This window comes from Lytechinus variegatus, chromosome 2, assembly GCF_018143015.1.
Source record: "Lytechinus variegatus isolate NC3 chromosome 2, Lvar_3.0, whole genome shotgun sequence".
Classification (NCBI taxonomy): Eukaryota; Metazoa; Echinodermata; class Echinoidea; order Temnopleuroida; family Toxopneustidae; genus Lytechinus; species Lytechinus variegatus.
Genome location: NC_054741.1, coordinates 7,616,028 through 7,628,773, shown reverse-complemented (window position 1 = coordinate 7,628,773; position 12,746 = coordinate 7,616,028). Strand labels below are relative to the sequence as shown.

Genomic DNA, 12,746 nt, shown 5'->3' with positions numbered 1-12,746 from the left:
ATTCAAATAGCATAAACTTTTCAGGTGATGGCCGTGATAACCGTGATGTGACGTTTCGTCACTTCCTAATATGATATAAATTACATATTATATTATTTCCCTTAGCAAAGATAGCTATATGTATATCCAGATGACCTTGGAAGTAATAGTTTGTCCCATTACCATCAACAACGGTAATTATTTACTTATAGTGAATTATCAGAACACGGCAATATATCTTTACCATGATTACAGGGAATAGATCTGTGTTTTTTAAAGGTTAGAAATTGGCAGATTGAGCAAGAAATATATGTATTCATTTATCAGAAAACTTAAGGTTGCTAAAAGGAGGAATTACTCGGCCTGAAGAATGTTATATTTTCTCCTCGATCACCCCAGACAACACAAGGCAATAAAATAATTCATCATCCGATATCGGGGAGAAAACATTCCTTAGGCTTCAATACATTCTTGAACTTATCAATCAAACAGTATAGCGCCTATCAAACTTGTACGACAACATTTATTTGACACCGAATACAAATGAACATTATAGTACGGTCCCATGTACTGTCGAAAATGTGTGGAGAACGACACCATCGCCACGCACCTCGTTCATGAACAAGAACGAATACAATACAGATTTCTTTGCCCTCTTTGTGTAGAACAGAGTCAGACAATTGGTAAAAGGGTGGCAATGGGAAATACAAACATTTAAGGTGAAGTGCGGATCACACTCTCCGTTTGCTAATGCTATCCTACGTCAATAGTGCACTGTTTATTCATGTTAGGGTCTTTGGTTAGGGGTTCCCACATGTTCAAAATAGAATGCAGAGTTTGCGCGGCATAACGAGAAAATACCATAATGCCTTTCCCACTGTAAAGAAACTCAGGAGAGAAAAAAAACCGTTTTAATAAAAATTGTTGCATAGTGCAAAAATCCAGTGGGCATTAAGGTATCGTAATGAACTGTGGACTCTTCTGCAGACGAGATGAAAAAACTGTTTCAGTTTTGATCTTTAAGAATTGTTATGCGGCAATGTTTGCCGACTGTTTTGGTCCGGATGATCCGCTTCAAGTTCTTTTCTTCGAGATAATGTTGAAACATGAGGAAAATACTGCACTTCCGTCATAATTCAATTTGATCATTCGCCCAGGTCGACAAAAGAGCAGTCGGGTAAAGCTTTGATCTTTCTTTTTTCCCACTTCCCTTCGATCCTTAGCCCTCTGATTCAAACAGGGGAAGCGTTTCACGAAAGCGCTTGTCGGATGTTTTATGCAACAAAATTTATTTTATCCGAGAGTTACCATAGTAACAGTCGAGCTTCTATGATCTTCAGCCAGTCACAATCTAGGAAAGATGTCAGATTTGAAAACTAGTCGGATGACGAATGTTGATGACATGCTCCCCGACACCCCGGACTCTTGTCAACCAATGACACTAAACTCACAGCACACTAAACAAACCGGGTCCGCACCAGACAAATCGCTAACAGAATGAAACAGACTTATGGTAACAGTATTTGAGACATGCAGAAGGATCAGTGTCATTACATCTGAGACTCTGTGCAGAGAGAGAGAGAGAGAGAGTTGTAATCGAACGCAACTAGAAGAAATCAAATCAAACACTTTTTTTCAACGAATGTTAAACATTAACATGAATAAATGACTTATGCTAGATTTCTTGTTGACTTTAAACGCGAATCTCTCTGTAGAGGGCCCCATGTATAATAGTTCAGACATAAGTCTACTAGAAAATTGACTGATACACCAGACATTGACGACAGACTGAGACCAGATACATACCATGCTGACAATACACCAAAATCATATCAACACAAAGCATCGGACATCGGATACACACATATCGGCAAACAAAATCGGTCAGACTATTATCGGATAATGTCGGATGGACAAAAATCGAACAAACACCAGACATGCCAGAAGGCAAACATCGGACAGAAAAATATCGGAAAGAGAAAAACCGGACAGGCAAACCAACAGCAGGGGCTCGTTGTACTATAACGGTTATAATTAAACGCAACCTGATCACGAATCAGAAGGGCACATTTAAACTTAATTGTGACAAAAAGGTCTTTATTGACTACAATAATTCAGTTAACTTTATTTGACACTGGCAGTCAATCTATACTCTGTTATGTGTATTATGTGCTGCATTATATTGTACCAATTTGGTATAATTTTCATTGGCGAAATAATCAATAATAACATGATGATACAAAACGGATTCAACAGAGATACAGGACCGAGAACCTAACATAATTATCGAGTCAACCGTGACCGACGCCAACAGATAAGTCTTTGCACAAAATATACGCCATTAACTGTTAACCGATGTCAGTCTCATGCATACTGACATGCCAACATATACATATGCAGTCACACAAACGATACCGATTCCGAACCGACTGAGGGTTTGCCTTTGGTGAATGACGTAATAGCTTTAGTCGGTCTGGGGTCGGTTGGGCCAGTGTGACGTTGGCATTAGACATAAATCTGACAGCAGACCGACTCTATGACGCTCAGTCCAACAACAATCCAACTTCAGACTAAAGACAAAATAATAAAAAAAAACCTAAACAGGGATATGTCAACATGGCCGTTGTCGGCTGTGTGATATTTTTGTAAACGAATCTTAATTATATACATTATTATAACATCTAAAAAAATCCAGCAACCCCGCTATGAACCGATCGGTGGCATTGAAAATAATGAATAATTTTGTCGGTCTGGAGTCGTTTCCAATTGGCATGATATACAAGTAGAATAATATGAGCTTAAAGCATGAATCGGAATAATCACTGCATATTATACCATAATGACCACTGGTGCCTAGTTTACCAAACCATGCTTTTTCCATGTCTATACTGAGAAAAAACTTTTTCTTTGTAATTCATATTGATTGAGCAAACAATACATTAGACTTCGAGATTCAACTTAATCTGCTCGACGTTATTGACAATATTGTCTCATAAGTAAAGACATTGTTGAGTAAATATAGATATTATATATACAGTTATGAATTAACAACTGACACGTTGATCTTAAGAAAACATACTTTGATCGCTAGAATTACAAACTTTTGACAAGCATTTTTTCTTCTTCACATAATACTGGACTCCATGACAGTGGCTCTGCTCTTTAAGGGGGGGGGGGGGCAAAAGTGGGTGATTCTGTAATCGCAGATATACATGTGGTGTTTCCAGCTCATCCTGGGAGGATGACCAAACACACTTGATCATTGCATGCAAGAGATCGAAGCTCCTGAATGAGTTAAAAAGAAAAATGCTGAAAGGAGCTCTTTGATATACTAGTCTCATACTAATGGTCCACAGCTAGTTCGGAAAATATGGCATAATCACTTTCATTATTCAACCTCAATTTCAAAATATCCACTTCAGCCAGGATTGACAAATTCGATCTTCATAATTTTGCCCCTGTTGGAATGGGAACATTTTTGACTGGCTCGACACGGCCTCCTGCCCGTTCACCCCGCCCCTTCTGTAATATAACAGCATGAAATCACTAACTATACTTCGTAAAAGATCGGAAACGGGTATCCCGGTTGCCGTCAATCTCCGTTAAATCATACTAAGAATAGATAAACGTCTTAATCAGCGGTTAAATGTCACCAAAGTGCCCCCTATTCCAGCTCTGGCAACGCCATCGAAGTGCCCTGCCAACATGGCCAAGCGTAGAGGGAAACCCATTTTGAATATCTATTTCCGCATAATTATTATGTCAATTTATTATAGGCATGGTGGTCGACAATATAATTTTTTGGGGTAAATACACGGAGGGGTTGTTGGATGCTGTCAATTTAAAATAGACTCATCTTCTAACGTCAGAAGTCACTTTTTTGAAGGGCAAATTATTTTTCATGCAAGTGATAAGTTATTTATACACAGTAAAAAAAATCATGCAATTTAAACCCGTCCCTCCAAAACAAGTTCTTTAAAAAATTTTTAGAAGTTTTTTTAACTTCTTCAACATCTTGTTAAACAAAATAAATAACTTGTTTCAAACTTTAAACAATTTGATGCTAGAGTGACGGACTTAATATACAGCGTTTTTAAAGTGTAGGCTCAGGCGTTCCTCATCAAACTAAATGAGGATGAATATTGTTTGCTATACCATACAAGCTGCATCGCAAGCTGTGTACCATAAAAGAGATACAAATATATTGACATTACATAAAAATATTAGATAACTTTCTTAGTTCACATACTTTGTGAAGCATGTCGACTTGACAACGACGATAACTGTACTGACTTTGAAATGTAAGCAGTTTTTCATGACATAACTTGAGAATGTTTTTTTTTTAAATCTACCATTATAAAATGAAAATAGGTGGTCAATATGAATTTGAATTATGTAAAACTATGGCAGTTGTAAATTTGAATCTAAATCTGAAGATAATTTCAGGAAATGGATGGTAATTTCCAACAACTAAGCTACCGAAATACTTGCATCTTATTTGCTAAAAGCAAAATAATCATTCAGCTCCCCTGATCATTCTGGACTGTATCCAGTTTGTCTGCGATTAAAATAAGGAGAAGATATAATCAATTTGATTTCATGATTCAGCGGAATAGGGCACATATTTATGTTGTCAGTCTTCCGTTTTTAATTTAGGAACCTCCTTCCAAATACAGGTCATCCATGTTAAAAGATTTAGTGCAGATGACGAATGTAGTCCACAATGTGTTCCAGAAAATGTTTAAAAGTTCTAGACAAAATAATGGCGAAGTTTGCATTTAAACGCTTATATTATCTTTAAAGATAGTATTTCAATTTAAGCTGCTGGGAATCGAATGACCGAGAAACTTATTTTAATACCCGGAAACATGTTCCAGTCATTCATAAAGTATTGCATAACTTCACCAATAACTTTGTGAAACAGTCCTATACAGCGGGGGGGGGGGGGGGCAATTTTTGACGTTTCATGCATGTATTTCGTTTTTTTTATGTAGCATTTAAAAATCGTCACTCAAATCGGATGTCTTTTCATGTATCCCAATACGGTAACAATGAATTGCAAATCTGGAAAAATATCAGTTCTTTCAATTGCATAAATCCGTAGACTTGCTGGTACTACGTACGGTTAGAAAAAATGCCAGATGTTTCACCTCCAAAAATAATTACTTTTGTCATGTTCGTTTGATTTGTTTCATCCAACAGTTATTTTTCCGCCTTATAAAGTCAAATAATATTCAATTATCCGCAACTTGAGGTGACGCAAACAAAACCAGAACACCATGTAAAAACTAAAGCATACCTCGCTATTCACACTCTTTTGATCTATAATTTCGATTGTTCCACTTTATCAATTGTCGCTTTGATAATATAACCTCCAACCAATAGTTCCTCAATTGGAAATGATAAAAAAGAAAATAGGAAATTGTTCATTCATGGTCTAGTTCTGAGGCTTCCCAGGTATGCGCATTCATTGCCTGTTTGGAGGGGCAGATCCTCACAGCAAAAACAGAGTCACATCTCATCAACGGGCAAGCGGGGAGGGGGCACGTACCCCTGCCCCCACCCACTTTATATCCGCTCCTGTATGTCTGGCAACACCTCAAATAGATTTGAGCATGATTTAGAAGCCATTGTACCAGAAAAATTAAAACCAAGTTAACATTAACAATGAAAACCTATGAAAACGTCAACAATGGATTACAAAATTACAGAATATGAATGGAAAGGTAATCATTACTCGTTGAAATACAAAATGCTGTCCTAATTGGCGCAAACTACTGAGACCTACGTATCACATAAATGGGAGATGGGGGAGATGGAGAGGGAGGGAGGGAGAGAGAAAAGGGGGCATATAGAGAAATTATACAATGAGGACCAGTGAAGACAGGTTTTTTTTGGGGGGGGCGGTCGTGTGAGGAAAATCATCCACCATCTTTCCGAGGATTACAAATTGAAGAGTTCACACATTCCCGACAAAGTTTGACATTTATGGACTTAACATATCAGTGTAGCTAAATTGTCATAAGGGGTATCCGCCTAGGAAGCTGTAAGGAAATCCTTAATTATGCTACCATACATGCCCTCAAACGGCAACACAGGAGCATTATAAACAATGTATCACAATATTCCCAATAGGTTCAAAAGTTGAACTTTAAACTCGAGCGGGAAAACCTATATGAAGGCCCTAAGAGCATCTTTCTTTACAAAATTAAGTGAGTGTAATTCTTTATCAGAAATCATGCTACACTTTTAAAATAGTTTGGCCAACAAATGCCCAACTTTTAACCAACCCTGGGCAACTTACTGTCCTTCGAAACTATTGGTAAAATCTGCCCAATAAAAAACTAATAATCGGGTAATCAATTTGCTAAATTGGATAATTGCCCAGAATACATACATTTTTTTTCTACCAACATACATTACCCAACACATTGGATAGTATGTTGCCCAACATTTTAAGTGTGTACTCTTATTTCGTTCAAAGAAGAAATTACCGACCCCTCTCTCTTTTTCTCTCGAACCCAGATCGATTCTTTCACACGTAATAGGCCGATAGTCTGATAGTGTGATTCATTATTTGTATACTTTATCATTGATGTACGTGACATTAGATTTGAACAATGAACATGAATTATATTTTTTTTTATACAAACAACAAAGGACCATATCAAATTACAAGATAAATATCAATATTTATTGTGCAAAGTATTTGTATATGTCTGGAGAAATTATGGGAATTGCACTCATTCAAAACGGTGGTCATGTAATAATGAGTTCTGCATTCTAATTATTGTTGATTCGTTATTACTTCATTGATGACATGTATAATGTTTTGTACAATTGAAATGAAGTTGAACATGAACTGGAACTTTTTGAGCCGGAGCAAAATAAGAGTAAAAATTCGTCCAAAAGTCACGAGTTACTTCACGAGTTACTTTTGAGAAGACCCCTCCCTCATCTACGTCTCCTAAAATACTTTCTCACCCATAATGGTAGTCATTAAAGCATATAGCAACTTAATACGGCATATAGTCATTCCACGACAGTGCCAGAGCAGCCAGAGTTATCACTTCTGCCATGATGACTATAATAAACCACGATTAATCGACGAAATAGCTCATGCAACTACTCACGCATAAAATAAATCTCCATGGTTACGTGTACACGACGTCTCCATCTATAATCTAATTGCAGTCAAGTAGATTGTCATTTCTAACATCCGAGCGACATTGCACTTCATAATAAAATGTGAAGTCATTAACAAATGGAAAATGCAAAGCCCGCTCTCACATGAGTAAAGTGGTGTACTGTGATAAGACATGCAAGATGAAATATGATACACAAGGTTATTCATTATAGTTTAAGATGATGATGTAATTATATTTTAGTTTGTTACCGTTTATCAAAGGCAAAGTTCGCTCAAATAGCGAGATGATTTGAACAAATAAACAATAAAATAACCCAGAATAATACTAAATCATCAAAATGGAATATAAAATAGAAGGTTACTACATTTTGAAGTTGTGCTTAATTATCATGAAAACAAATAATACACAAAACTGGCGATTATAGTTTGTAGATGATTACATTCCAAATGAAATCTATATAATTTCAATCTAAATCACTATAATGCACAATGCAAGTAGGCCTATAGGCTATGTACTGATGACTAACCCTGATTAAAAAAAAATAAAACAGATACAAAAAAAGAGTTCTGGATTGTGGAGATTAGAGTCAGTACCCCAAAAGAAAAACAACCAAGCTCACCCCCCCAAAAAAAAAAACCCCACAGAGCTCTGCATATTTGAATGAATACATACACTTAGATTCCCATCAGGCACCAATGCAATCTCGACCATTTGAACCGTTTCCCTGAAAGATGTTGAAATTAAAAACCTCCAGTCGATATGAGTCGATAATGTTACTCTCTCAGTTTCAAGTTGAAATAACAAACGGAGTGCAGTTCAACAGATATCCGTCAAAATATAAACACGCCCCATGAATAAGGCACGCATCAAAACGGATATTATAGGTCTTTTTGTTTTGAGTTTATCTAAGAAAAGAACAACATGTGCACCAAAAGATGAACATGCACATGAAACGAAATTATCAAAATATGACCAAAGGGTAATTATATTCTGTCAAAGTGCTAAATAACAATTTCGTCATACTCATGCATGAACTGTTTAGCGAAGGTGATATGATGAGTAAACATGTTAAACAGGGAATTATAACAATGAAGTGTTTATTTGTGATTCTGATGTATCTACCTATAATCAGTTAAAAAAAAATCGAAAATTTGACCAAAACTTAGGTTTGACATGTTTGAACCGGTTCGTAAAATCACTGACGTATTTATGAATTGTTATTTCATTAGTTAACAATAATATGTAAACAAACACAAACACAAGTAGATTGCCTTTATTAAACAAAATCTGACAGAACGCCTACTGAATTTACATTTATTGTCGTGTCAAAATTTATATCATTTAACGCTCACTGAATTAGAACACTAAATGTATCCAAATATTTAGATCCTGAACAGAAAATGACAATAAAATTTCCAGTGGTTCGTCGCTTTGTTTATCGAAAATATAAAAAAAAAAAATGATTTCATTGAATGGGTGAATGTTCCATTGCTTGTTGATTATTTTGGTTGTAATTACCAGTTCGCGAATGAGCTATACAAGGATTTGGGGGAAAAATCCCGTTCTGACTCGGAAATCGCCCCTCACGCATTCCACAAGATCACGCGAGTGCAGTTTTTGTAAAACCAGTGGCGTCAAATTGGAAACACGGTATGAACTCAGAACCAATGATCAAGATTCATCTCCCCCTCTCTTTCTCTATCTCTCTGTCACTCACCCTCAACTCTCATTTACAAACACATCATTAAAAAATAAGAAAAAGCAGTAACCTCCCTGGAAGAGGTCAATGATGAATTACTCAATGTCAGAACCTTCCAACGAAAAGGTCAATGACCGATATAATATCGTTTAACACCCAATTGCATTTCGGGTGTACCGACACCAAAGGGGTGATTTTTTCATGGAGTTATAATAAATCCATGAATTTGTTTAGAATATCTTTCATTGTGTAGACATCGTGCACGTCGGTAAACGAAATGCGTCCCTGAAGTTCAATCAAAGCGAACATGGTATAGTTTGCAAGTCAAGGGGAAGTTCAAATCCATATAATTTGTGTATATACTCAGCAAATTAGAGGGCATGGCAAGTTGTATAGGAAGCACAACAAGTTTTTATATGCAGCATTAAATACAATGCTTACAATAATAACAGCAATAATGAAAAATAATTGAATTTTACAATATGATCTACGTGATGATGATATAATGATGATAGTGATAATAATGATAAGAATGATGACAATAATAATAACATAATTACAATTGTGGATAGTGATAAATATCATTGCCGAAATGACATTTTTTGGTTTATTTCAATTATAAAAAAATACCAATACAAATTAATGATAAACAGAAAAAACAACAAATTACAGGGCATTACACCTTCCATTTTCATTCATTAAAAAAATCATTGTATATACATCAACCGATCGCAATCAATATACTTCACTACATCATCATATTAAATTTGTTTAATGATTGTGGATTGGCAAATACAACCTTATACATTTACAACTCATCAAAATATTACACAAGGTACAACATTTTATTCTATTTTTTTTATTCCTTTACATGCTCCAAAATGAAGCATTTGCCTCATTGAAATGATGCCCCCTCCCTCACTTCGTGGTCACGTTATTGTTGTTGAATAATGCATTTGTGTGGTCATGCAGTCGACTTCCTGGGCTACTCTGACATGGTCAACGATAATGGGTTGATGATAGAAAATAAAAATTTCCTCCGTAAAAATAGGCATATTAAAAATCATTGTGTATTTTCTTGGTATATCTTTTGTAGGAGTACAATAAGAGTGAAATTAGGGAATGGAAGAACATCAATCAAAATGGTCACAATGAGTTTAGATCCCCGTTGACTGATGTTTAATATACAGTTAATTGATGTAAGTGTGGAATGGCCTAGAAAAGAAAATGGAGGGACTGGAACCCGGGGGGAAGGTGGGTTAAAAGTTCTTCGTACCAGGGATTATGCATACCTTTACGAATTTCGAAAATGTGAACCCAAGTTTTTTCTGAGGCTTTTAATTTGTCGCCCCCCCCCCTCCCCCCAATAAAAAAAATCCGTTAATTTGTGGCTTAAGTGCAGGCCCGTTTTACACTGAAGATGTGTAGAAATGTTGATCAAAAACTCGATGTCAGTACTGCGATGGACAGCGAATGATAATTTCCTCTGGCCTGCAACTCTCAAGTCGTTACGAACTTCATGAACAACGAGTTTCAATATACATTTTAATGAAATAGATTAGATTTGCATATGATAATAAAATGTATACCCAGTATTTTAACTTAAGTTTGCATGCATTTTTATCGTTGTTTCATATTTTTAATGTAACAGGACCGTGTTGATAAACAGTGTATTTTATCTGAACATGTTATCCTGTATAAAGATGTTTAATGAATAAATAAATAAATGAATAATATAGGCATACATCCTTCAATAAATATTAAAAAAATCGAGTCGAATATTCGATTGGCTATCATAATTTTCTCTTTTTATAATGTAACATTGAGATTGTTACATTAAAAAAAAACTGTTTGTAATTTTTCTCCCATATTGGACGAAATGCATGTTTTAATGTTAAATGCCAACGCAAAATTGCGTAAAATTTATCATTTTAGCAAACATGCATATTCTCATTTCATCCAGATTGGGTGATTTTTTTTAGAGTGTACCATTATTTTCTTAAATTGATAGGATGTCCTTAATCGTAAATGATTGGTATGTAATTAACACCGTTGTATTTGTTCAAAGGTTAAAGAAAAAAGGCAAGGGAACCTTATCATTACGATGAAGCCTGAAATGTGAGCGCGTATTAATGATGTTAAAGGAGACAACTAGGGTGGATACAGGTTTTTAGAATTGGAGGGGGGGGGGCAAGAAAAGAGGGAAGGGTTTTCACTAAAAAGGGATGTCTTTTCATCGTATCTACCAAAAGTGGGTGAAGTAGAGGCACAAGACATTGCATGATATTCTTTGTGTTCGAAACTGGGTACGATGGAGCACTAGTGGCGTACAGATGGGGGACTTGGATCCCCAAAATTTTCAAAACCAATTAACTTAAAGAAAAGGAACGGAGAAGGATGGAATATAATATGTGATATTATGTCATAATCTATCACGAAAATAGGCTTTTTAACTTAAAAAATCAAAGGTTTTGACCGGCGTTCGCTTCGCTCGCTCGCAGTTGTTTTTTAGGGATTTGTCCCATAGCTATATGTCTGCCCCCTAATTCTTGTTGGTTCTTTGTGCTACTGCGGTGGTGGGGAGGGCCACGTACCCCCCCCCCCCGCCTGGTTGCACGCCTGGACATATATAATCTTAAGAATTGAATTGACAGCTAATAGATATTTGTATTTGCTTGGCCAGAATGCCATCGGCGAGGACTGGATGCATGTGCCGTACTATTGAATTACAGCGAAAGTGGCCCTCAAATAACAAACATACATAAACAAACCCAATCACCTTTTTTATCAAACAGTCCTAAAAATCATTACTCTTTTGAAGTCCCTTATTGACTGAAAATTATGAAAATTCACGCATCTTTTGATTGTGGTGATAAAAGCGTGACACATTATCAAGTGAAAGGGACGGAAAGTATGCGGAATACACAGCACGCTAAAAATAGCGAATTAGCTTACTTTCCAACGAGGTGCAGGTTATTCGAAAGTTTAGGAAGGGGGCAAACAGGAGCCCATAAGATTCCGCTTTTAACTGAAACCCTTAGAAATGACGTCAGGAGGGGCAACAGTTGCAGATCACACCTGTAAATTGCAAATTAAAGCTTCCTTCTCGACGGAAAGCAGCAAGGGAAGGGAGGAAGAGAAGAAATAAAAAGAGAGAGCCCCGGCCCAGTGGGCATGATTTTGATATCGAAATATGAAATTGAGCATGAGGCTTACCTTAATAAAGTAGAATACCTGCCGATCATTGTATGGCAAAAATACAGTCAGATATCAGTGCTTGAAAACACGGAAAAATGAATAAAGACACAATGGAATGAGCTATCAGTCAGGACATTAGTGCACAATGAACTTATCCAAGGTATGTTTTTATATCTCGAGAGTATTCCAAGTAAGCAGCAGCTCATATAAGTGCAAGTCTAGTAGGATCCACAAAGAGAGACTTTTCCAACTACCAATCTAGCACGATCACGATGTACTGAGTGCGACGCGACAAAAGCGTGCGGCGCACCGTCAATTTGTCTGGAAAAGTGTGAGCGATCACGAGCGCGCGTCGAGCAAAGGGACCTCTTTCCACAACTTGCCGACGTGTGTCGTCTGCGAAGCACAAATCTTTAGAGAACTTGCAGTTCGCTTCGCCGAGTCCTCTTTATGTCCATACATTCAGGTGTAAAATGATCCCACAAAATAATACTCGATATGCGATTCACACTTCACAAGAGGACAATAGTTAAAATTTGACGAGAGAGAAGTGGAGCAAAATCTTTGGCGAAAAATATCGCGAAAGGAATCTTCTCCTGGGATTTAAGGTCGGTGGAAGTATTCTTTTCTTCTGTAAAGAGTTCAATTAAAATGAAATATTAAACGGGTACTTGAATGTGCCTGCTATCCTTACAAACATCAAAGGGCAAAGTTTCCTTTTT

At 36.5% G+C, this 12,746-nt stretch overlaps 1 protein-coding gene across 1 annotated transcript in view; it reads right to left on the bottom strand.

Annotated features, from left to right (window-relative positions):
• Positions 1 to 12,417, bottom strand: part of LOC121407200 (cell adhesion molecule 1-like) — a 40,534-nt gene extending 28,117 nt beyond the window's left edge. Inside the window, exon 1 of the mRNA XM_041598157.1 lies at positions 12,043 to 12,417. The gene's annotated coding sequence lies outside the window, so the exon portion shown is untranslated. The remainder of the gene's footprint in view (positions 1 to 12,042) is intronic.
• Positions 12,418 to 12,746: the final 329 nt, after the last annotated feature.